Here is a 26,066-nt window from a genome sequence, read left to right as displayed (position 1 = left end):
CAGCCTCTGGCCGGACTGGTTCCCGCCGCTCCTCCCGCGCTCCACCCTAGCGGTGGAAAACCGTTGGCAGTCTAACCGCCGCGCCACGCGCCTCGGACTATCTCCCAGAAAAACGGCCGCGTTGACCGCGGGAGAAAGGCCGAGGCGAAGGGTGCGGAGCCCAGAGTCTCGGAAAGTGAAGTGGAGGTTCGGTTACTCTTAAAGAGAGTAAACCAGTCCGCTGAGGAGACTGCACCGCAGAAGCCTCTGCTGTTCATATTTGCGGAGAAGGGCTAACTTCTGAATTAAGGGCCTGGGTCCACCTCGCCATCTTTCTGAGGGTTGGAGATCCTGTAAAGAGGCAGAGAAAATTTGAGGTCTTTTGAGGGGGAACATTTTTTTACCCTTTGGGCCCGGCATTTGCACCTTGTTTGAGAAATTAGTGCTGTAGGTGAGACAGGAAGGTTATTAGCCGTTTAAGTTTGTAGGAATGGAGAGATTAGGACACTCCTGTCTGCAGGTGCATCAGTTGGGGGATAGGCCCCCCTCCCATCTTTTTCCAACAGTTTTTTGTGGAACTGCCGGTTTGTATAAGGCACTGGTTTAGGATCTAGAGCATTGGTGAACAATCAACACAGTTCCTTTTGTCTGCTCTAGAAGGTCACTTAACCGTGGAGGAAGGGGAGACATACACCAGTGCACCGCTCATTAGCAGATAAAATTTAAGGAAAGTGCAATCGACTTAAGTGTTTGGGGGCTTGCATGTTCAGCATTGAGGACTTAGTGTCTATTCTGTGCAAGGCAGATGTTGGGAGCTACAGAGATTGGATCCAATGCTCGAATCTCGGTAAAAGGGGAGGTTAAACGCCACCTCACATATACTATGATTCTACGGAGCCTAGTACTTGTTGGGGAAAACTGAGTACGCGCGCAAGTCAAGATATTTGAGTCCTATAATGGAAGTACAAAATACAATGGATACATAAAAGGAGAGGACGATATTGACTGGAAGGGTTAGGAGAGGCCTTATGAAAAAAGATGATCTAAAACATGGAAATGAATGGAGGCATGAATGACCTTTCAGTTGACTCCGGCACGTGGTTTAACCTCTGCCCAAGGATGAGTCTCTAAGAGAAGGTACCTGTGTTTAACTTTGCTACTTGTTATGTAATTAGAACTCAAATGTTGTGAAGTTACTTGAGTTGCAAATTTCTGACTGATGAGAAGGTAACCCCAAAGTTTAGAGTTTTATTGCTCTGTGGGACACTGTCCAGTTTTAACATGCCACCTTATTTGAATTCTTTTATGCCCACAGATAAATAGTCCCTCAAATCCCCTTCAGTTCAGTCGCTCAGTCGTGTCCGACTCTCTCCGATCCCATGAATCACAGCACGCCAGGCCTCCCTGTCCATCACCAACTCCTGGAGTTCACTCAGACTCACCTCCATCGAGTCAGTGATGCCATCCAGCCATCTCATCCTCTGTTGTCCCCTTCTCCTCCTGCCCCCAATCCCTCCCAGCATCAGAGTCTTTTCCAATGAGTCAGCTCTTCGCATGAGGTGGCCAAAGTACTGGAGTTTCAGCTTCAGCATCATTCCCTCCAAAGAAATCCCTGGGCTGATCTCCTTCAGAATGAACTGGTTGGATGTCCTTGCAGTGCAAGGGACTCTCAAGAGTCTTCTCCAACACCACAGTTCAAAAGCATCAATTCTTCGGCGCTCAGCCTTCTTCACAGTCCAAATCTCATATCCATACATGACCACAGGAAAAACCATAACCTTGACTAGATGGACCTTTGTTGGCAAAGTAATGTCTCTACTTTTGAATATGCTATCCAAGTTGGTCATAACTTTCCTTCCAAGGAGTAAGCGTCTTTTAATTTCATGGCTGTACTCACCATCTGCAGTGATTTTGGAGCCCAGAAAAATAAAGTCTGACACTGTTTCCACTGTTTCCCCATCTATTTCCCATGAAGTGATGGGACCGGATGTCATGATCTTTGTTTTCTGAATGTTGAGCTTTAAGTCAACTTTTTCACTCTCCCCTTTGACTTTCATCAAGAGGCTTTTGAGTTCCTCTTCACTTTCTGCCATAAGGGTGGTGTCATCTGCATATCTGAGGATATTGATATTTCTCAAGGCAATCTTGATTCCAGCTTGTGTTTCTTCCAGTCCAGCGTTTCTCATGATGTACTCTGCATATAAGTTAAATAAGCAGGGTGACAATATACAGCCTTGACGAACTCCTTTTCCTATTTGGAACCAGTCTGTTGTTCCATGTCCAGTTCTAACTGTTGCTTCCTGACCTGCATACAGATTTCTCAAGAGGCAGGTCAGGTGGTCTGGTATTCCCATCTCTTTCAGAATTGTCCACAGTTTGTTGTGATCCACACAGTCAAAGGCTTTGGCATAGTCAATAAAGCAGAAATAGATGTTTTTCTGGAACTCTCTTGCTTTTTCCATGATCCAGCGGATGTTGGCAATTTGATCTCTGGTTCCTCTGCCTTTTCTAAAACCAGCTTGAACATCAGGAAGTTCATGGTTCACGTATTGCTGAAGCCTGGCTTGGAGAATTTTGAGCATTACTTCACTAGCATGTGAGATGAGTGCAATTGTGCGATAGTTTGAGCATTCTTTGGCACTGCCTTTCTTTGGGATTGGACTGAAAACTGACCTTTTCCAGTCCTGTGGCCACTGCTGAGTTTTCCAAATTTGCTGGCATAGTGAGTGCAGCACTTTCACAGCATCATCTTTCAGGATTTGAAATAGCTCAACTGGAATTCCATCACCTCCACTAGCTTTGTTCGTAGTGATGCTTTCTAAGGCCCACTTGAGTTCACATTCCAGGATATCTGGCTCTAGATGAGTGATCACACCATCGTGATTATCTGGGTCGTGAAGATCTTTTTTGTACAGTTTTTCTGTGTATTCTTGCCACCTCTTCTTAATATCGTCTGCTTCTCTTAGGTCCGTAACATTTTTGTCCTTTATCGAGCCCATCTTTGCATGAAATGTTCCCTTGGTATCTCTAATTTTCTTGAAGAGATCTCTAGTCTTTCCCATTCTATTGTTTTCCTCTATTTCTTTGCATTGATCGCTGAAGAAGGCTTTCTTATCTCTTCTTGCTATTCTTTGGAACTCTGCATTCAGATGCTTATATTTTTCCTTTTCTCCTTTGCTTTTCGCCTCTCTTCTTTTCACAGCTATCTGCAAGGCCTCCCCAGACAGCCATTTTGCAAGGTCCGATGCTGTGAAGAGCAATATTGCATAGGAACCTGGAATGTCAGGTCCATGAATCAAGGCAAATTGGAAGTGGTCACATAAGAGATGGCAAGAGTGAATGTCAACATTCTAGGAATCAGTGAACTAAAATGGACTGGAATGGGTGAATTTAACTTAGATGACCATTATATTACTACTGTGGGCAGGAATCCCTCGGAAGAAATGGAGTAGCCATCACGGTCAAGAAAAGAGTCTGAAATGCAGTACTTGGATGCAATCTCAAAAACGACAGAATGATCTCTGTTCATTTCCAAGGCAAAGCATTCAATATCACAGTAATCCAAGTCTATGCCCCAACCAGTATCGCTGAAGAAGCTGAAGTTGAACTGTTCTATGAAGACCTACAAGACCTTTTAGAACTAACACCCAAAAAAGATGTCCTTTTCATTATAGGGGACTGGAATGCAAAAGTAGGAAGTCAAGAAACACCTGGAGTAACAGGCAAATTTGGCCTTGGAATACGGAATGAAGCAGGGCAAAGACTAATAGAGTTTTGCCAAGAAAATGCACTGGTCATAGCAAACACCCTCTTCCAACAACACAAGAGAAGACTGTACACATGGACATCACCAGATGGTCAACACCGAAATCAGATTGATTATATTCTTTGCAGCCAAAGCTGGAGAAGCTCTATACAGTCAGCAAAAACAAGACCAGAAGCTGACTGTGGCTCAGATCATGAACTCCTTATTGCCAAATTCAGACTGAAATTGAAGAAAGTAGGGAAAACCACTAGACCATTCAGGTATGACCTAAATCAAATCCCTTATGATTATACAGTGGAAGTGAGAAATAGATTTAAGGGCCTAGATCTGATAGATAGAGTGCCTGATGAACTATGGTCGGAGGTTCGTGACATTGTACAGGAGACAGGGATCAAGACCATCCCCATGGAAAAGAAATGCAAAAAAAAAAAAAAAAAAGCAAATCCCCTTGGAACCAGCTTTACCATCTTACTGGGTCCCTCAGTGAATTGAGTAAATGCTTAAGTGTAAGTGTTGCTCAGTCATGCCCAACTTTATGGACCCCATGGGCTGTAGTCCAACCAGGCTTCTCTCTGTCCATGGAATTCTCCATGCAAGAATACTGGAGTGGGTTGCTATTCCCTTCTCCAGAGAGCATCTTTCCGAACCAGGGATCTAACCTGGGCCTCCTGCATTGCAGGTAGAGTCTTCACCATCTGAGCCACCAAGGAAGTCTGAGTTAATGCTTGGCTCATGTTGATTTTGTATTTGTGGGAGAAACATGTTTTGAAAGTTTTTGAAAATTTTACTTTGATATCCTCAGAGGTGACATCAGGAATGAGTGGGAGTAGTACATTCCATGGAGAAGGAAATGGCAACCCACTCCAGTGTTCTTGCCTGGAGAATCCCAGGGACAGGGGAGCCTAATGGGCTGCCGCCTATGGGGTCGCACAGAGTCGGACACGACTGAAGCAACTTAGCAGCAGCAGCAGCAGCACATTCCAGGCAGGGAGGGATCTTGATAGGTTAAGCGGTGGGAACAGAAGTGGATCTTGGTGGGACTGGCAAACTTTCTGTAAAGGCTCAGATAAGACCACAAGGTCTGTACTGGAACTTTTGAATTCTACTATTGTAGCATGACGGAGAAGGCAATGGCAAGCCACTCCAGTACTCTTGCCTAGAAAATCCCATGGATGTAGGAGCCTTGTGGGCTTCAGTCCATGGGGTCCATACGAGTCGGACGGGACTGAGCAACTTCACTTTCACATTTCACTTTCACACAATGGGGAAGACAATGGCAACCCACTCCAGTGTTCTTGCCTGGAGAATCCCAGGGACGGCAGAGCCTGGTGGGCTGCCGTCTATGGGGTCGCACAGAGTTGGACGTGACTGAAGCGACTTAGCAGCGTTGTAGCATGAAATCAACCACAGAAAATATATAAGAAAACCAGAGTGACTGTGTTAAAAAAAAAAACTGCCGAAATTTGAATTTGTTATGTCCACATGTCACATTATTTTCTTTTCCATCCTATGTAAATATAAAAGTCATTCTTGAAGGCCATACAGAAATTAACAGCCTGAAGGCTGCAGGCCAATCCTCAGCATAGGTAGTCCAGAGCATGGGGGAAGGTAGGTCGCAACCAAATAATGGTGGCACTGAGTAGCAGGCTGATTGTTTTCAACTTATTTCTCTGACAGTGGGAAACTATTGGGTTGTTTTGAAGGGGAGTAACACTCTTGTGTTCAAGAAAGATCAATTTGGCAACAACATATAAGATGAACTGAAAATGGAGGAATTGAAGATGGCATTTGGAAGTCTGCAAGCTGAAACAACTGGCAATTTCCCTTATCAAAAAAAAAGTGCTGTGGGAAAAATTGCCTTCCATACAAATTTTTTGAAAATTCAAATCCATTGCGTTGTATTTTATAGTTTATTTACTACCCCCATTGCACATATTTTAAGGGATTTAATGTTAGTGTAGCTCTGGAAATGGCTTCCCACCCAGAAGTTTCACAAATACCATGTAATCAGGATTATCCATGCATACAGCTTATCTATTAACTGATGGAGACCCAATTTGTACCAGATCCTGTTTTTCAAATTCACTGAAAAGTTTTATATCTAGTAGGGAACAAAATCTAGTTTCAAAGATGTGTAGCTATAGTGTCAGGGCTCTGGGGAGAAAAATATGCAAACCAAATTGGCAGAAACCAGAGAATAGTTGGTATTAGCTGCCATTTCACAAATTTGATCCTAATAGTCTTCCAAAAGAAAAGAATTCCCAGGCCAGTTTAACAAACTAGTGGACTTCCCTGGTGGTCCAGTGGTTAAGAATCCATCTGCCACTGCTGGGGACACCAGTTTGATCTGTGGTCTGGGAAGATCACACGTTCCTAGGAGCAACTTAGCCCATGTGCCACAACTACTGAGCCCCATGTGCTGCAACTGTTGAAGCCCAAGCCTAGACAGACCCCATGCTGTACAGTAAGAGAAGCCATCACAATGAGAAGCCTGTGCAACACTGCAGCTAGAGAGTAGCCCCTGCTCCACAACTAGAGAAACATACCCAACATAGCCAAAAATAAAAAATTTTAAAATAGCAGTAAAAAGGAACACAAAGAATTTGTCAGTTTCAGTTGTAGCATCCATCTTTTCCCTGGTATTTTTCTGAGGCCGGAATTTAAGTGTGTGTCCACAGTCACTAATAGCAAGAGATAACTTTATAGATTGACATGAGCCATTTTTTAAAAAGTCCAGTTTTATGAATGGGTTTTCTAATAAAACAAGAACTTTTGTAAATAAAAGGTAAATGAAAGGAAAAGGAGCAAGTAGTAATCTGTTCTAGGTATAGGGTATAAGAAATCGGTCAAAGTTTAAGAGAGACAACATGACATGTTGTAAACATCACATATTCCATGATGTAAACATAACATATACCAACTTAAATTACTTTATGTTCATGAATTACTTTTTTTTTTTAACTTAAATCACTTTATGATCTCTGATACCATCACATCTTCCTGCTAGAAACATACCCTGCCAGCCTGGTTTGGCAGTAATAGAAAGGGGTAAAAAAATGATTGTCTTATATTGAGCTTTTTCATATCCTGAGTTTTGCTGCTACTTTCTCACAGTAGAATGACAAAGGCATGAACTGCTCTAAGTGAAGAAAGAGGCTTTAAAAAGCTAATTTCATTTTAAAATAAAACATTGAAATAGCCTAAAAATGGTCTTCTACCCCAAACATCATCTTACTGCAGTTCATATTGTAGAAAATACGACAATAAATAGTGATATATTCTTAATTCTATGTAAATTATCAGTACTCTTTGGGATCAGAAAAAATGAGGTAATAGTTTTAATTTCATAGTCTTAATGAGAGAGAATGTATTACTGTTTGTGGGTAACTCTGTTTGCCATAGGTAAATAGGTCATTGTGTTTTTTCACTGAGTAAGGTGGGAAGTGACCAGAAGAAGGTTACATATACATTCAGACATTAGATTTTGGTGGAATATTAACATTTTGTTCAGCATTTTGCAGGATAACTAGGATAACTGGATATATAATGGGATGATGGAGAAAAATGATTACTTTCAAAGTTAAAGGAGCCTTTTTTTTTTCTGATTTTTTGTTGCTCACTTGAATTTTTTTTTAATGCTCCTTTTTCTAGGAAATAAAGACTACCATTTGGGGGAAATAAGAAAAGACCAAGTGCTTAGAGATTTCATGTAAAAAATATTTGGAGGGAATTCCTTGGTAGTCCAGTAGGTAGGACTCTACTCTTTCACTACTGTGGGCCCGGTTCATCCCTGATCAGGGAACTAAGATCCCACAAGCCACTCAATGTGGCAAAAAAAAAAAAAAAAAAAAAAGGAATTTATCATATGCCTGATACAGCAATGCCTGATACTGTTCCTGACTTCCAGGAATTGTAGAAAAGATAAATAAGTAAATACATAAACTATAATGCATGGTGATGAGTTCTATATTAGAGCTGTAAACAGAGTACTGTGGGAACAGCAACCCAAAGAAATAAGTAGAGTCTGGGAAAGTGTCAAAAAGGGATAATGATCAAAGCTGAGTTTCAAAGGCTGAATTAATTTCTCCTAGGCCAATGGTGAGAGGCGGAAGAGGTTATTCCAGGCATAAGATAGCACATAAAAAGGAATGGAATTTTCAAGGATCTGTGCAAAGTTCAGCATGGCCAGAGCTTAGGAGAGACTGTAGATAAAGGAGAGTAGTGAGAAATAAGGCAGCAAATTCAGTGGGTTCAGGGCAGATGGTAAATGGCCCTATATGCTTGCTTAAGGAGTTTGGATTTAATTCTGCTGGCAACAGAAGTTTTTTTTATTAATCATATAGGAATGATGCTACAGTGTGAGTGGACAAGCTTCTTGACTATAGGGACTGGTGTCATATTTGTCTTTGTGTTTCCAGTGCCAGACACGTAATAGATGCTCAGAAGTTTGTGGAATATAATTTGCTGTAAAAAGACTGCAGACAGGCCAGCTATGGTAGTTTAGGCAAGACAGTAGACCCAGAACTAAAACAATCGCTGAGGAATTGAAGAGGAGTGCTTACCCAAAATTTTGACTAATTTCTGACCTTGAAGACCAGTTAGAAAAGGGGGACGAGATAAAGAGGCTTCTAGTTTGGGAGAGTGGGTGAATGACACCATTAGCTGAAACTGAAAGGGACAGATGGAGAAGTAAAAAGAGACTTTAATATTGTATATATTTAGTAGCTGAGGGAAGGTTTTTTATTTTTGTGGCTTGTTTAGGAATGAGGAAGGGTTTTTGTTTTGTTTTTATCATGTTTGAAGAGTAAGAGAAAAAGCCAGTAGAAAGGGAGTGGTCGAAGACAGGATAATTGAGAGCACAAGGTCTGATATGAGGCGCAGAGGATAAAACCCAGAGGAAATAGAGAAGGCGATGAATGTCTAAGGGCTTTTAAATGATTATATAAGCAAGTTCTAAACCCCTTAACATACAAAAACTCAAGGCTAAAAACAAAAAACAAAAGGCTTGGCTTGTAAGGAGATCTCTTATGTAGTGTATACAGATAGAACTATTTTGGTACTCTAACCCTAAGTTTTGGGTTTCTGTGATAGATTGAATGCTTGTGTCCCCCCAAAATTTATAGGTTGAAATCCTAACTCCCAATGTGATGGTGTTAGGAGGTGGAGACTTTGAGAGGTACTTAGGACATGAGGGTGAACCATCATAAATGGGATTAGTGCCCTTTTAGAAGGGAACCCAGAGACCAACTGCTCTTGTCTCATCTTTCCACCATGTGAGGATACAATGAAAAGTCTGTAACTGCGAAGACAGCCTGTTCAGCAGAACCCTACCATGCTAGTACCCTGATCTCAGATTTCTTAGCCTCCAAAACTGTAAGAAGTAAAGTTCTATTGATTCTAAGCTATGTAGTACATAGTACTTTGTTAGAGCAGCCCAACATTTGCCAAAGATGATCAGTCATATATCAAAGTGATGATTTCTCATACAGATCCAATCACCTTTGTATAAACTTTAATGATAACTAATAACAGGAATGAGGGCATTCCTTTTTTTTTAATATTTATTTTTATTTATTTGACTGTGCCTAGTCTTAGTTATCAGAGAAGGCAATGGCCACCCACTCCAATACTCTTGCCTGGAAAATCCCATGGACAGAGGAGCCTGGTGGGCTGCAGTCCATGGGGTCGCAAAGAGTTGGACACGACTGAGCGACTTCATTTTCACTTTTTCCCTTTCATGGATTGGAGAAAGAAATGGCAACCCACTCCAGTGTTCTTGCCTGGAGAATCCCAGGGATGGCGGAGCCTGGTGGGCTGCCGTCTATGGGGTCGCACAGAGTCGGACACGACTGAAGTGACTTAGCAGCAGTAGCAGCAGTCTTAGTTATGGCACATGAGATCTTCGATCTTCATTGTGGTACACAGGATGTTTAATTGTGGCATGCAGGATCTTTAGTTGCAGCATGCGAATTCTAAGTGGTGGCATGTGGGATATAGTTTCCTGACCAGGGATCTAACCCAGGCCCCCTGCCTTGGAAGTGCAGAGTCTTAGCCACTGGACCACCAGGGAAGGCTCAAGAATGGGAGTACTCTTCATAGAGTCCTGATACAGACTCAAGAATATTTTGTACTGAAGCTCATATCTGAAAAAAATAAAAGAATACTTTGTTACCTAAATAGTGAAGTTTCATCACTTTAATATTCTTATTTTCAGTATAAAATTGTAGGTTCCAAAGAGTCAGAGATTTTGTCTTGTTTGTTGTATTCCTAGGGCCTGATACGTAATAGATCTTTCTTCCATTCATTTATGCAACACATTTATTAAGCGCCTTCTATGACCCAGCATTGTTGTAGATGCTCAGGATATAACAATAAACAAAACAAAAATCCTTACCCTCAAAGAGCTTACACTGTAGTCAGGGAGACAATAAAGAAGCAAGAAATATGCTGAGATGTATTATTCAATATCTTTTACAAAAAGATATAAGAAGTTACAATCACTGCCAAATATCTAATATACATTAAAATTACACATTCTCAAGTATGTGGCCGAAGAAGTTTGCAAAGAAATGAAGTTATGGATAAGTTACAGTTATTGGTGATGATAAGGGCGAGACCGTTGAAATGAGTGGCTCAGGTATGATGTAGAATATCACTGGGGGAGAAGCGGTCAATGAACTTGAAACATAAGGTATTGAAGAAATATTGATATCACCAAGAATTCTGATAGTTTTGTTCCTGGAGAGAGTGATAGACAACCAGGATCTAAAATCTTAAAGAAATGAGTAGAAGTAACCTAGAGAAAAAGGCAGTAAATTAAAAGAGGAGCTAGCGAGTGTGTAGTATACAGATCTTCCTCAACTCACAGAGGGGTTATGTCAAACCCATTTTTTGTTAAAAATGCATTTAATATACAACCTACTGAACAACATAGCTTAGTTTGGCCTACCGTAAATGTGCTTAGAACACATTAGCCTAAAAGTTAGGCAAAATCATCTAACACAAATTATAATGTTGACATAAAAAAGTGCTCAGCATCACTAATAGAAAAATGCAATTCAAAACTACAATGAGAGGGACTTCCCTGGTGGTCCAGTGGTTAAGAATCTGCTTGCCATTGCAGGGAACACAGGTTCGATACCTGGTCCAGGAGGATCCCACAAGCTGTGGAGCAATTAAGCTCCTGTGCTACAATTACTGAGCCCACACTCTAGAGCCCATGCTTCACCACAAAAGAAGCCATTGCAATGAGAAGGCTGTGCACCACAACGAAGAGTCGGCCCCCACTTGAGGCAACTAGAGAAAGCCCGTGAGGCACAATAAAACAAGGTATCCCTGAATTGTACTAAAAGTGGAAAACAAATTGATCATATGGGTACAGAATGGTTGTCAGTGTATGGCTTGTTTACCCTCTAGATCACACGTCTGATTGGGAGCTGTGGGTTCCTGCACTGCTTTGTATCACAAGATAGTATTATACCAAATAATGCTAGCCCAGGAAAAGATCAAAATCTAGAATTTGAAATATGGTTTCTACTGTATGCATATTGGGGCTTCCCAGGTGGCCCTAGTGGTAAAAAGCCCACCTGCTTATGCAGGTTAGACATAAGAGACATGGGTTTGATTCCTAGATCAGGAAGATCCCCTGGAGGAGGGCACGGCAACTACTCCAGTACTCTTGCCTGGAGAATCCCATGGACAGAGGAGCCCCAGGCTACAGTCCACAGGGTGACACACAGTTGGACACAACTAAAGAGACTTAGCACGCACACATATGTATAGTTCTTTTGCACCATTGTAGAGCTGAAAAATCAACCATAAGTTATACAGTTCAAAGTTGGGGGCTGTGTGTAGTCTGATAACTTATGCTTTTTAAAAGAAATTTATTTTGGCTGTGCCAGGTCTTCGTTGCTGTGTCAGCTACTCTCTAGTTGCAGTTTGAGTGCTTCTCATTGTGATGGCTTCTCTTGTTGTGGAGCTCAGACTCTAGGGCCCATGGGCTCAGTAATTGCAGCTCCCAGGCTCTAGAACACAGGCTCAACCATTGTGGCACATGGACCTAGCTGCTCCATAGCACGTAGGATCTTCCCAGATCAGGGACCAAACACATGTCTTCTGAATTGGCAGGAGGATTCTTTACCACTGAGTCACCAGGGAAGTCCAACTTACATAAAGAGGACACCCCATCTCAAGGACCCATAGTCCCAAAGACTGTAGGAGAATAGTTACATTCAAGAAGGCTGCGGGGAAACACTGCCATCAAAGGAGAGCCAGATTACACTTAGAGCACTAAGGTGAAGGAAATGTTCAGAAAGATTGAGAAGTAAGTGATTTTGCAGACATTTGATCTTGAGTTCAGTTGTGAACGGATTTCAGAATTTAGGAAGGGGTGTGAAATAAAGTTTGAAGCGATGATATGCAGACTGTAGGAATTTTAGAGATCAGGATATAAGGCATGGCTGGGGAATCCTGGATTCTAATGATAACTGACTGAACATGGATAAAGGGCATAATGATCTCAAGGGAGATAGTGTTAGAGAAGCTGTGAATGTTGAGTAAAATGGGGACTTTTGCCAGGACATGCACAGTTCTGGGATTCCTACTTGACTGCTGCTGACAGAGGTCAGCAGGAAAACATTGCAGAAGCTGTTCTTACCCTGAGGATACTGACTCCCTCATTTTTTAAAAAAATAAGGTTTTGGGAATTCCCTGGTGGCCTCGTGGTTAGGCTTCCAGGCTTTCACAGTTGTGGCCTGGGTTCAGGCCCTGGTCGAGGAACTGAGATCCCACAAGTGACATGGCACAGCAAAAATAAAAAAATTAAAATGTACAAATCTGAGTCCCTCTCGACTTATCAGGAAACTCTACTCCACGCTTAAAGAGGGATATTTTTAATTCCTAGCCCATGGGTCACTCTCTTGACCCCTGCAGTTGCCAACAGCATCTGGTTTTATTTCTAGTAGCTTTTTTTTTTTGTCATGCTGTGGGGTATGCAGGATCTTAGTTCCCAACCAAGCATCAAACTTGTGCCCCCTACAGTGGAAGTGTGGAGTCCTAACCATTGGACCACCAGGGAAGTTCCTATTTCTAGTAGCTTTATCTTGATTCTTGCTCAATAAATAATTTGTTTAAAGAGTGTGTCATGTGCCAGATCTGTGAGGGAAATAATTTTTTAAAAGATCTTTTAAGTCCTTATTCTTGACCTCTTTGAAGCATCTGACATAACTGATCAATCACCCCTTTTTCTTGAAATGGCTCCCTTCTAGTTCTTGTCAATCTCTGTGACTGATGACTGACTGGTCTTTCTCTGTCCTTCACTGACTCCCTGCTGTCCTCTAAAATATAAGTGATCTCCTAAAAATTCTACTCTGGAGCTCTCCATTCCATCACTCATTCAGTTCAGTTCAGTCTCTCAGTCGTGTCCGACTATTTTCGACCCCATGAATCGCAGCATACCAGGCCTCCCTGTCCATCACCAACTCCTGGAGTTCACTCAGACTCATGTCCATTGAGTCAGTGATGCCATCCAGCCATCTCATCCTCTGTTGTCCCCTTCTCCTCCTGCCCCCAATCCCTCCCAGTATCAAAGTCTTTTCCAATGAGTCAACTCTTCGCATGAGGTGGCCAAAGTACTGGAGTTTCAGCTTTAGCATCATTCCTTCCAAAGAAATCCCAGGGCTGATCTTCAGAATGGACTGGTTGGATCTCCTTGCAGTCCAAGGGACTCTCAAGAGTCTTCAACACCACAGTTCAAAAGCATCAATTCTTCAGCGCTCAGCTTTCTTCACAGTCCAACTCTCACATCCATACATGACCACTGGAAAAACCATAGCCTTGACTAGACAGACCTTTGTTGGCAAAGTAATGTCTCTGCTTTTGAATATGCTATCTAGATTGGTCATAACTTTCCTTACAAGGAGTAAGCGTCTTTTAATTTCATGGCTGCACTCACCATCTGCAGTGATTTTGGAGCCCCCAAAAGTAAAGTCTGACACTGTTTCCACTGTTTCCCCGTCTATTTCCCATAAAGTGCTGGGACCAGATGCCGTGATCTTCGTTTTCTGAATGTTGAGTTTTAAGCCAACTTTTTCACTCTTCCCTTTCACTTTCATCAAGAGGCTTTTGGGTTCCTCTTCACTTTCTGCCATAAGGGTGGTGTCATCTGCATATTTGAGGTTATTGATATTTCTCCTGGCAATCTTGATTCCAGCTTGTGCTTCTTCCAGCCCAGCGTTTCTCATGATGTACTCTGCATATAAGTTAAATAAGCAGGGTGACAATATACAGCCTTGACATACTCCTTTTCCTATTTGGAACCAGTCTGTTGTTCCATGTCCGGTTCTACCTGTTGCTTCCTGACCTGCATACAGATTTCTCAAGAGGCAGGTCAGGTGGTCTGGTATTCCCATCTCTTTCAGAATTGTCCACAGTTTATTGTGATCCACACAGTCAAAGGCTTTAGTGTAGTCAATAAAGCAGAAATAGATGTTTTTCTGGAACTCTCTTGCTTTTTCCATGATCCAGCGGATGTTGGCAATTTGATCTCTGGTTCCACTGCCTTTTCTAAATCCAGCCTGAATATCTGGAAGTTCTCAATTCATGAACTGTTGAAGCTTGGAGAATTTTGAGCATTACTTTACTAGCATGTGAGATGAGTGCAACTGTGCTGTAGTTTGAGCATTCTTTGGCATTGCCTTTCTTTGGGATTGGACTGAAAACTGACCTTTTCCAGTCCTGTGGCCACTGCTGAGTTTTCCAAATTTGCTGGCATAGTGAGTTCAGCACTTCCACAGTATCATCTTTTAGGATTTGAAATAGCTCAACTGGAATTCCATCACCTCCACTAGCTTTGTTCATAGAGATGCTTCCTAAGACGCACTTGACTTCTCATTCCAGGATGTCTGGCTCTAAGTGAGTGATCACACCATCATAGTTATCTGGGTTATTAGGATTTTTTTGTATAGTTCTTCTGTGTATTATTGCCACCTCTTCTTAATATCTTCTGCTTCTGTTAGGTCCATACCATTTGTGTCCTTTATTGTGCCCATCTTTGCATGAAGTGTTCCCTTCGTGTCTCTAATTTTCTTGAAGAGACTTCTAATCTTTCCTGTTCTATTGTTTTCCTCTATTTCTTTGCATTGATCACTGAGGAAGACTTTCTTGTCTGTCCTTGCTACTTTAGAACTCTGCGTTCAGATGGGTATATCTTTCCTTTTCTCCTTTGCCTTTGCTTCTTTTCTTTTCTCAGATATTTGTGAGGCTTCCTCAGACAACCCCTTTGCCTTTTTGCATTTCTTTTCCTTGGGGATGGTTTTGATCACCACCTCCTAAACAATGTCAGGAACCTGTTCTTTTTATTAGGAGGCAGCTATTCCAGTTTCTCTACTATCCTGCTACTCCTTTTGTTTTTTGTTTACTTTCTCCTTGTTTAGACAGTGACAGCAGCCCTCAAGATATTTGACTGGCTGATCTGAGCCCACAGGTGAAGTTGGATCCAGCCCTGCCTGAAGGGACTTGGCAGCCATGGAGGACAGTGTCTATGAGCACCCAGGCCAAAGTCCTAAGGAGCAGATGGAGCTGGAGAATGTCTCATTGTTGACGCAGAAGCTGCTGCTGGAGATCCACCACCTGTGGTAGGAGCTCAATGAAGCCATGAGCGAGGGTGCCTGGAGGCCACTGAGGGCAGTGAGTCCTTGCAATAGGATCAGAACATGGCAATAGTTAGAAAGAACTTCAACAAGGACCCCAAGAAGGGGGATTAAGTTCTTGGTGGAGAACAAACTTCTCCAGTGCACACCCCCAAGGGGTCAATTTCTGTTTCCTGTTCAAGGGCAAGGGCCTGAACAAGACAGTCACGGGGACTACTTAGGGGAGAGGGAAGACCTGAACCTACCAATGCTCCATACCTTCATGGATCTGCATGACTGGTGAGGCCCTCAGGCAATTTCTATGGAGCTTACTGTGTCCCCAGAGAGGGCTAGAAGATTGATCAGATGATGGAAGCCTTTGCCTGTGGATACTGCAGATGCCACCCTGGGATTATCCAGTCCACAGATGCCTGCTATGTACTGTCCTTCACCAGAGATAATACTGAACACCAGCCTTTACAGTCCCAACATCTGGAACAAGCCAGGCCTGGAGCACTTTGTGGCTATGAACCAGCACAAGTAGGGTGGGACCTGCCTAAGGAGCTGATCTGGAACTTCTAGGACCACACCCAAAATGAGCCCTTCAAGAGCCTGAGGATGATCAGGAATGATAATCTGAAATTCTTCAACCAGTGCCCTGATGCTGACTCCTTAAACTGGGGTGGGGGAAGTGGGCCAGGTGAAAATGTGGAAGCAGCACTGGTTAATCCTCAGAGACAATTGCCTCTACTATTTTGAGTATATGATGAATAAGGAGTCCAGAGGAGTCATGCCCCTGAAGAATCTGAGCATCAGAAAGATAGGTGACAGCCAGAAATGTAACTACTTTGAGCTTTATATTCGCAATAACAAGAAGCAGTTCATCAAAGCCTATGAAACAGAGGCAGATGGTTGGATGGCTGAGGGAAACCACGTGGTGTGCTTGATCTTGGCCCTGTGCAGGAATGGACCAGCGGATCCAGTCCATCCAGGCAGCTGTGAACATGGGCCCCTTCCAGAGTTGTTGGCGGCAAGGAAGAAGTGGATTTCTTTTTTTTTTTTTTTTTAGAAGTGGATTTCTGTTAACAAAAACCATTAAGAGCCCTGCCCCTTTGTACCCACTCCATTATTTAGTACAGAACTGCCTAACCCAGTGGCTGATTGGGCCCTGCAACTGTGGATCCTGGTGCCCTATTTAGAAAACTGTTCATCCTAGCACCTTGCTCTGATTTGTAATCAACATGCAGTTAGTAATCATTAATTATTTAAACATCAAACAGTAAACAAAAAAGTAGGAGAGTTCCTACTTGGTGGGGTGGTTATTCTAAATAACACATTAGCAAAGAGAATCCATCAGTGTGCAAAAGAATAATACTCTACAACTAACTCAAGATTATTTTTGGAATGCAGGAGTGGTTTAATATTAAGGAAACCAATTACTATAATTTATTATGATTGTATTAGGATTATTATTAATGAAAGCTGAAAAACTTTTCACAAGTCAGTGTTTATGCATAACAATATAAATAATAAATCTAAGTAAGTAAAAATTCAAGGAAACAATTTAAACAAAAGCTATGTTATATCCAAACAAATTGCAAATATTATCTTAAATGGTAAAACACTACAGCAATGTTTAAATCATAAACTAGTTGGGATGCCTCATTACCATTTATTGTGTAATTTTAATCAAAATTACAGAAGAATGTGGTTTAAAGAGTCATTCAATCCTGTATGTTATGAAAAAATAACCAGTCCCAACAGCCTTACTCCCCATTTCCACTCAAAGACATATCTTATAAAGGTGTAGAAACATATAGAAATCAATATCTTTTCTCTGTTTTAGCAATAGGCACCTGGGAAACCACCATAGACTGCTGATGAGGAAGGAGCTATGCCATAAAAGTGCTAGGACTACTGCTCTGGCCAACATAAAGTAACAGGGATCTAATCTAATCATACTAGACTATATATGAAACGATTGTTTTCAAGACATTGAACATCAGGTAACAAAGGCTAGTGATTACTTAAAAATGACAGCCCAATGAAGTGAACCCTAAGATTGTCTCCGTTTAATGCCTAGAGAGAAGTTCCAGGTCATGGCACAAGGAGGAAGAATCTAGGAGGAGCCTGGCCATTACCTTGAGTAAAGGAGGTGGATGAGTAAATTGATGCTTTTGAGAACTGATGCTTTTGAACTATGGTGTTGGAAAAGACTCTTGAGAGTCCCTTGGACTGCAAGGAGATCAAACCAGTCCATCCTAAAGGAAATCGGTCCTGGATATTCATTGGAAGGACTGATGCTGAAGCTGAAGCTCCAATACTTTGCCCACCTGATGCAAAGAACTGACTTATTGGAAAAGACCCTCATGTTGGGAAAGATTGAAGGCATGAGCAGAAGGGGACGACAGAGGATGAGATGGTTGGATGGCATCACCGCCTTGATGGACATGAGTTTGAGCAAGCTCTGGGAGATAGTGATGGACAGGGAAGCCTGGAGTGCTGCAGTATATGGGGTCACAAAGAGTAGGACACACTGAGTGACTGAATTGAACTGAAAGGAGATGGAGGCCAAGGTATCATGGGATAAAGTATCAGAAAAGAGAGAGATACACATTGAGAGATTTCTAGAAATCTTTAAGGGTTCCCTCTTAGGTCTTTTCCTTAGTATTGTTTAGTGCATATACGTGAGGAAAGAACCTTTACAGTGGGGAAAGAACCACCTGAAACAAAGAGAGCAATCTTTGAATGTAAGATAAGATCCGGAATAATGCTTATTCCTACTAGTTGAAAACCTCATAAATGATTGAGTAAGTGTACTTAGAAGAGTTTGGCTCAGTACTGGGAAAAAATTAGCCCTAGACCAAACTCTGCCCTGGCCTCATCTAACAAAGTTAAAAGTAAGACCTGAAAGAATCAAACTGTTTGCAAGTAATTTAACTGCACCTCAGAAAAAAATCTCAAGAATGTTTATAGAAATACAAAAATATCCAGAATCCAACAAAGTAATATTCATGTCAGAGTACTCAATCAAAAATTAACATAAGGGCCTCCTTGGCGGCTCAGTAGTAAAGAATTTGCCTGCCAATGCAAGAGACAATTTCAAACCCTGGTTGGGGAAGATTCCACATGCCACAGAGCAACTAAGCCCAAGCGCCACAACTACTGAGATTATGAGCTGCAACCTCTGAGCCTGTGTGTGGCAACTATTGAAATCCTTGTGCCTAGAGCCTGTTCTCCTCAAAAGAGAAGCCACTGCAATGAGAAGCTCATACACAACAAAGAGTTCCACTCACCACAACTGTAATATTACAAATTATGCTGCCAACAAGGGGTTAAATTCCAAAATACACAAACAGCTCATACAACTCAGTATCAAAAAAACAACCCAGTCAAAACAATGGGCAGAAAACTAAACAGACATTCCCCAAAGAAGACATACAGATGGTCCACAGGCACATGGAAAGATGCTCAGTATTGCTAATTGTCACCTCACAATAGAGAAAGCCCATGTGCAGTAATGAAGACCCAGCACAGCCATAAATAACAAAAGTATTATTTTAAAAAAATGACTGCCAATGTAGGGGACATGGGTTCATCCCTAGTCTGGGAAGATCCCACAGGCCACATGTGCTAAGCCTGTGTGCTACAGCTACTGAGCCCATGCACTCTAGAGCCTGTGCTCTGCAGCGAGAGAAGCTCATGCACCACAGCAAAGAGTAGCTCCCACTTGCTCCAACTAGAGAAAGCCCACATGTAGCAATGAAGATCAGCACAGCCAAAAACAATAAAATTTTTAGAAGAATGATTGTTTAAAAAAAATACACGCACCCTAGTGTTCATAGCAGCACTGTTTACAGTAGCCAAGACATGGAAGCAACCTACATCAACAGGAAACTGTGACAAGGTTAGGATGACAAGACTTTTCTTTAAAAAAAATAACCCAAGATAAAATTTACTTTTTTAATCATTTTTTAAAATGTACAGTTCAGTGGGATTATGCTCGTGTCATTTTGCAACATTACCACCATCCATCTCCAGAACTTTTTCATATTCCCCACCTGAACTTCTGTACCCATTAAACACGAATTCTCCCTTCGTTTCTCCCCCAACCTCTGGCAACCACCGTTTTGTTTTCTGTTTTTGTGAGTTTGACTAATCTAGGTACTTCATATAAGTGAAATCATATGCATTAATATTTGTCTTTTTTGACTGGCTTATTTCACTTAGCTTAATGTCGAGGTTTACTCTTATAGCATGTATCAGACTTTCTTCCTTTTAAGGCAGAATAATATTCCATTATACGTATATGCTACATTTTGCTTTTTCCTTCATCTCCAAGGGACATTTGGGTTGTTTCTTCATTTTGACTATTGTGAATAATGCTGCATGGGTGTATTATTACCCTTGCATTGACTGGAGTATATACCCAGAGTGGACCTGCTAGATCACACAGTAATTCTATTTTTGATTTTTTGAGAATTGCCATACCATTTTCTGTAGCAGTTGAAGTACTATATAGTACCATGAACAGATCACAGGTGTTTCCATTCTTCACATCCTCACCAACACTTGTCATCTATTTTATTTTTTGATGGTAGCCATTCTAATGCTTGTGAGGTGGTATCTCACTGCAGTTTTGATTTGCATTTCCCTAATGATTTGTGATGCTGAACATCTTTTCATGTGCTTATTGGCTATTTGAATAACCTCTTTGGAGAAATGTCTATTCAAGTCCTTTGCCCACTAAGTTGTAGTTATTTGTACATTGTAGATATTAACCTATTATAACCGCAAAATTGTCATTTGCAGGTACTTTTCCCCAACTTCTGAGTTGTCTTTTTACTCTGTTGATTTATGTCCTTTGATAGAAATTTTAAATTTTTGTGAAATCTAATTTATCTAATTCCTTCTTTTGTTGCTTGTGCTTTTGTTGTCTAATAAATCATTGCCAAATCCAAGACCATGAAGATTTCCCCATTTGAAAATCTGAGAGTTCTATCATTTTAGGTCTTACATTTAGGTCTTTGATCCATTTGTAGTTATTGTTTATTTTTTATATATATTTTTGGCCACACCATGAGGCTTATGGGATCTTAGTTCCCTGACCAGGGGACCGAACCTAGGCTCAGAGCAGTGAGAGTGCTGACTCTTAACCACGAGACTGCCAGGGAATTCCTTGTAGTTAATTTTTGTATATGGGGTAAAATAAGGGTCCAGCTTCATTCTTTTGCATGTGGATATCTAGTTTTCCTGACACAATTTGTTGCAAAGACCAAGTTGCTTTTTTAAAATTACTTTTTGGCTGCATTGCGTGGCTTGCAGGATGTTAGTTCCCCAACCAGGAATTGAGCCCATGCCCTCGGCAGTGAGGATGTAGTGTCCTAACTACTGGACCACCTGGGAATTCCTGTTTTTTTTAAACATGACTGAATGAATAGCTGTGTCATTCATTAACTGTATTAGCAGGAAATACATAAGGGAAAATTTTGACAGGCTAGATAATGTTAAGAAAGCTAATTTGAAGAAAGACAAATGCAGCCATGCATGAAGTGTCCGTCCACTGGACTTAGCAACTAGGTGCCCTGGATGAGTTGGAGAAGGAAATGGCAACCCACTCCAGTGTTCTTGCCTGGAGAATCCCAGGGACGGGGGAGCCTGGTGGGCTTCCGTCTATGCGGTTGCACAGAATTGGACACGACTGAAGCGACTTAGCAGCAGCAGCAGCAGCAGCCCTGGATGAGAAACAGTTCCTGGAGAAGTAGAGATAAAAGGAAGACAACAGGGGACTGGGAAGGGAATGAATACATCTATCATCATAGATAAATCTTGGAAAGTAAGTTGAAAAGCAATTTACATGAAGATATGTAATATACAATACAATTTTAAAGTTTTAAATTTGTAGAACACTAACTTTTTTGGCATATTATAAATGTATGTTAAGAATAGGAACTCATGTATAGGAATTTAAAAAATCAATTTTGGGGATTTCCCTATCGGCCCAGTGGTTAAGAGTGTGTCTCCCAATGCAGGGGGTCATGAGTTTGATCCCAGATTGGGGAACAAAGAGCCCAAATGCTGCACAGCATGGCCTAAAAAAGCAAAATAAAAGAATCAATTTTTAAGTGAATGGGGCTTCCCTTGTGGCTCAGTGGTGAAGAATTGACCTGCCAGTGCAGGAGACACAGGTTCAATCCTTGATCAGGGAAGATCCCACTAAGCCCCTGAGCCACAACTACTGAGCCCATATACCCTAGAGCCAGTGCTCTGCATCATGAGAAGCCACTGCAATGGCTTCTGCCTGCGAACCGCAGCTAGAGTAGCTCCTGCTCTGGCAACTAGAGAAAAGCCTGTGTAGAAGTGAAGACCCAGCGCAGTCAAAAATAAAGAAAAAAATTTAAGTGAATGGCTGTAATGTGAATCCTAGCTAAGTAAATAAACTGGCCCATTAGGAAGCTTTTCATTTTTCATTAAAAAAAAATGTTTATTTTTACCTTTGATTGCATTGGGTCTTCGTTGCTGCGTTCAGGCTTTCTCTAGTTGTAGTGCCTGGGCTTCTCATTGCAGTGGCCTCTTGCTGCAGAGCACAGGCTCTAGGCATGTAGTCTTCAGCTGCTATAGCATGTGGGTTCAGTACCTGTGGCACATGGGGTGCGTGGAACCCTCCAGGACCAGGGATCGAACCTGTGTCCCCTGCATTGGCAGGAGGACTCTCATCCACTGTGCCACCAGGAAGGTCCTCATTTTTAATTTTTATTATATGTATTTTTGATTGTGCTGGGTCTTTGTTGCTGAGCACAGACTTTTTCTAGCTTCAGTGAGTAGGGGCTACTTTTTTTTGCAATGGTGTGGGCTTCTCATTGCAGTGGCTTCTCTTATTGCAGTGTGTGGGCTCAGTAGTTGCAGCACATGGACTTAGTTGCTCCATGGCATGTGGAATCTTCCTGGACCAGGGATCGAACCCCTGTCCCCTGCACTGGCAGGCAGGTTCTTATCCACTGTAACACCAGGAAAATACTTTTACTTTTTATTTTAAATCAGAAGGGTGATTTAGTAAATAACCTGTGCCAATTTCAAATCCTTATCAAATGCTTCTAACCATCCTAAATATGTTTTGGGAGTATTAGGTCTACTGTTACAGATGGAAGCAGATATTACTTGAGATTTCACTGATATGTGGCCTATTGAGTATTTGAACATAAGTATTTAATCAGTTTGAGAATAGGAAGGAACAATTCCTCTTTAAAAGGTTTATCGAAACTATACATCCCCTAATTTGAGAACTAAAAATTTAATCATTCGGTAGCAGAGGAGGTTAGTTGTACATTTTAAGGGTAGTAGATAAAAAATGGTTGAAGGAATTATAGGCATTCCTAATTTTATTTGCTTTGCAGACACCGTGTTTTTTACAAGTTGAAGGTTTGTGGCAACCCTGCGTCGAGTGTCTATGAGTGCCATTTTGCCAACAGCACTTGCTCCCTTCATGTCTATCTCACATTTTGGTAACTCTCACAATATTTCAAACTTTAAAATTACTATATTTTTTATGGTGATCTGTGATCTTTGATGTTACCACTGTAATTGTTTTAGGACATCATTAACCATGCCTGTATAAGATGGTGAACTCGACCACTGACCAGCCATCTCTCTCTCTTCTCTCCCCTCAAGCTTCTCTATTTCCTGAGACACAAGGATACTGAAATTAGGACTAATTAATAACCAAACAATGGCCTCTAAGTGTTCAAGTGAAAGGAAGAGACTCACATCTCTCATTTTAAAACAAGAGCTAGAAATGATTAAACTTAGTGAGGAAGCCATGTCAAAAGCAGAGATAGGCTGAAACTAGGTCTAAATTACACCAAACAATTGGCCAAGTTGTGAATGCAACAAAAAATTTCTTGAAGTAAATTAAAAGTGCTACTTCAGCAACACACAAGGGAAAGCGAAACAGTCTTATTGCTGATAAAGAGAATTTCTAGTGGTTTGTATAGAAGATCAAGCCAGTCACAACATTCCCTTAAACAGAAGCCTAATCCGGAACAAGGCCCCAGCTGTCTTAGATTTGATGACAGTAGAGAGGTGAGGAAGCTGCAGAAGGAAAATCTGGTAAAAGCTGCAGAAGGAAAAGCTGGTAAAGTTGGTTTATGAGATACAAGGAAGTAAGCCATGACATAAAACTGCAAGATCAAACAAGTGTTGTGTAGAAGCTGCAGCAAGTTATCCGGAAAATCTAGCTTATATAATTAATAAAAATGGCTACACTACACAACAGATTTCAGTAAAGAGACTATTCAGGACTTTCATACATAGAAAGGTCAATACCTGGCTGAAAAGCTTCAGTGGACAAGCTGACTTTCTCATTAGGGGATAGTGCAGCTGGTGACTCTAAATTGAAGCCAGTGCTCATTTATCAACCATTCTGAAAATCGTAGGGCTTTTAAAAATGCTAAGTCTATGCTGCCTTTGCTCTGTAATTGGGACAATACAGTCTGGGTAATAATAGCATATCTGCTTACAACAGGGTTTACTGAATATTTTAAGCCCACTGTTGAGACTTAACTGTCAGAAATAAGGATTCCTTTCAAAATATTATGGCTCATCAACAATGCACTTGGTCATCCAAGAGCCCTGAAAGATGTACAGTGAAATTAATGTTGTTTTTGAACATATCCCTGATGCAGTTCAGCAATCAAGAAGTAATTTCAAGTCCTATGACTTAAGAAAGAAATACATTTCGTAAGGCTGCCATGATGATTTCTCTGATAAATCTAGGCAAAGTAAATTGAAAACCTTCTGGATAAGATGCACCATTCTAGAAGCCATGAACATTAGTGATTCAAGGGATCAAAACATCAGTATTAAGAGTTTGGAAGAAGTTCATTCTAGCACTCCCGAATAACTTAGGGGGTTCAAGATTTCAGTGGAGGAAGTAACTGCTGATGTGGAAATAGGAAGAGAACTAGAAATTAGAAGTGGAACCTTAAGATATAACTGAATTAAAAAAAAAAAAAGATATAACTGAATTGCTGCAATCTCATGATAAAACTTGAATGGATGAGTTGATTTTTATGGATGAACAAAGTAGTTTCTTGAGATGGAATCTACTCTTGGTGAAGATGCTGTGAAGATTATTGGTATGATGACAAAGAATTTAGAATATTACATAAACTTAGTTGATATGGCAGTAGCAGGGTTTGTTAAGAGTGACTTCAATTTTGACAGAAGTTCTTCTGTGGGTAAAAACACTATCAAACAGCATTGCAGGGACTTCCCTGGTGGTCCAGTGGCTGGGACTCCATGCTCCCAATGCAGGTGGCCAAGGTTTGATCCCTGGTTGGGTAACTAGATCCTATATGCCACAACTGAGTTTGCTGGCAGCAACAAAGATTCAAGATCCCAAGTTGCTGGCACAACCAAATAAATAGTAAAATAAATGTTAAAAACAAAACAAAACAACAACTTAAAAAAACCAGCATTGCAGAAATTGTTCTTGAAAGGAAAAGTCAATCGATATGGCAAACTTCACTATTGTCTTAAATTCCTTGGTGGTCTAGTGGTTGGGACACCAAGCTCTCACTGCTAAGACCCAGGGTTCTACCCCTGGTCCAGAATTAAGATCCTACACACTGACTTTGAACCAAATGGCATGGCCATAAAAAAAAAAAAAAGTTACTCTCAATCTTCAGAAACTCCCACCTGATCAGTCAGTAGCCATCAAGACTTCCACCAGTTAAAAAAAAAAAAAACCTGGTAAGTCCTACATAACTTTTATATGCACTAGAAAAAAAAAATCATGACTTACTGTATTGTGTGGTAGTATGGAACTGAACCCACAATATCTTTGAGGTATGCCAGAGATCAGCCTTTTTGCCTTACTACCCCTTCTTCTTTTCTGGGTTTCGCTGGTAGTTCAGTTCAGTCAGTTCAGTCGAGCAGTCGTGTCTGACTCTGCGACTCCATAAACTACAGTACACCAAGTCTCCCTGTCCATCACCAAGTCCTGGAGTCCACCCCAACGCATGTCCATTGAGTCAGGGATGCCATCCAACCATCTCATCCTCCGTTGTCCCCTTCTCCTCCTGCCGTCAATCTTTCCCAGCATCAGGGTCTTTTCCAGTGAGTCAGCTCTTTGCATCAGGTGGCCAAAGTATTGGGAGTTTCAGCTTCAACATCAGTCCTTCCAATGAACTCCCAGGACTGATCTCCTTTAGGACAGACTGGTTGGATGTCCTTGCAGTCCAAGGGACTCTCAAGTCTTCTCCAACACCACAGTTCAAAAGCATCAAAAAAAAAGTTCTTCAGCACTCAGCTTTCTTTATAGTCCAACTCTCACATCCATACATGACCACTGGAAAAACCATAGCCTTGACTAGACAGACCTTTGCTGGCAAAGTAATGTCTCTGCTTTTGAATATGCTATCTAGGTTGGTCATAGCTTCCCTTCCAAGAAGTAAGCATCTTTTAATTTCATGGCTGCAGTCACCATCTGCAGTGATTTTGGAGCCCAGAAAAATAAAGTCAGCCACTGTTTCCAGTTTCCCCATCTATTTGCCATGAAGTGATGGGACGAGATGCCATGATCTTGGTTTTCTGAATGCTGGGCTTTAAGCCAACTTTTTCACTCTCCTCTTTCACTTTCATCAAGAGGCTCTTTAGTTCTTCACTTTCTGCCAAAAAGGTGGTGTCATCTGCAT

General features: G+C 41.4%; 1 pseudogene; it reads left to right on the top strand.

The window, feature by feature from the left end:
* The first annotated feature begins 21 nt into the window (after positions 1 to 21).
* On the top strand, positions 22 to 22,114 carry LOC133247691 (cytohesin-2-like; annotated as a pseudogene).
* Positions 22,115 to 26,066: the final 3,952 nt, after the last annotated feature.

The sequence above is a fragment of the Bos javanicus genome, chromosome 5 (assembly GCF_032452875.1).
Source record: "Bos javanicus breed banteng chromosome 5, ARS-OSU_banteng_1.0, whole genome shotgun sequence".
Lineage (NCBI taxonomy): Eukaryota > Metazoa > Chordata > Mammalia > Artiodactyla > Bovidae > Bos > Bos javanicus.
This window is presented reverse-complemented; position numbering and strand designations above follow the sequence as displayed.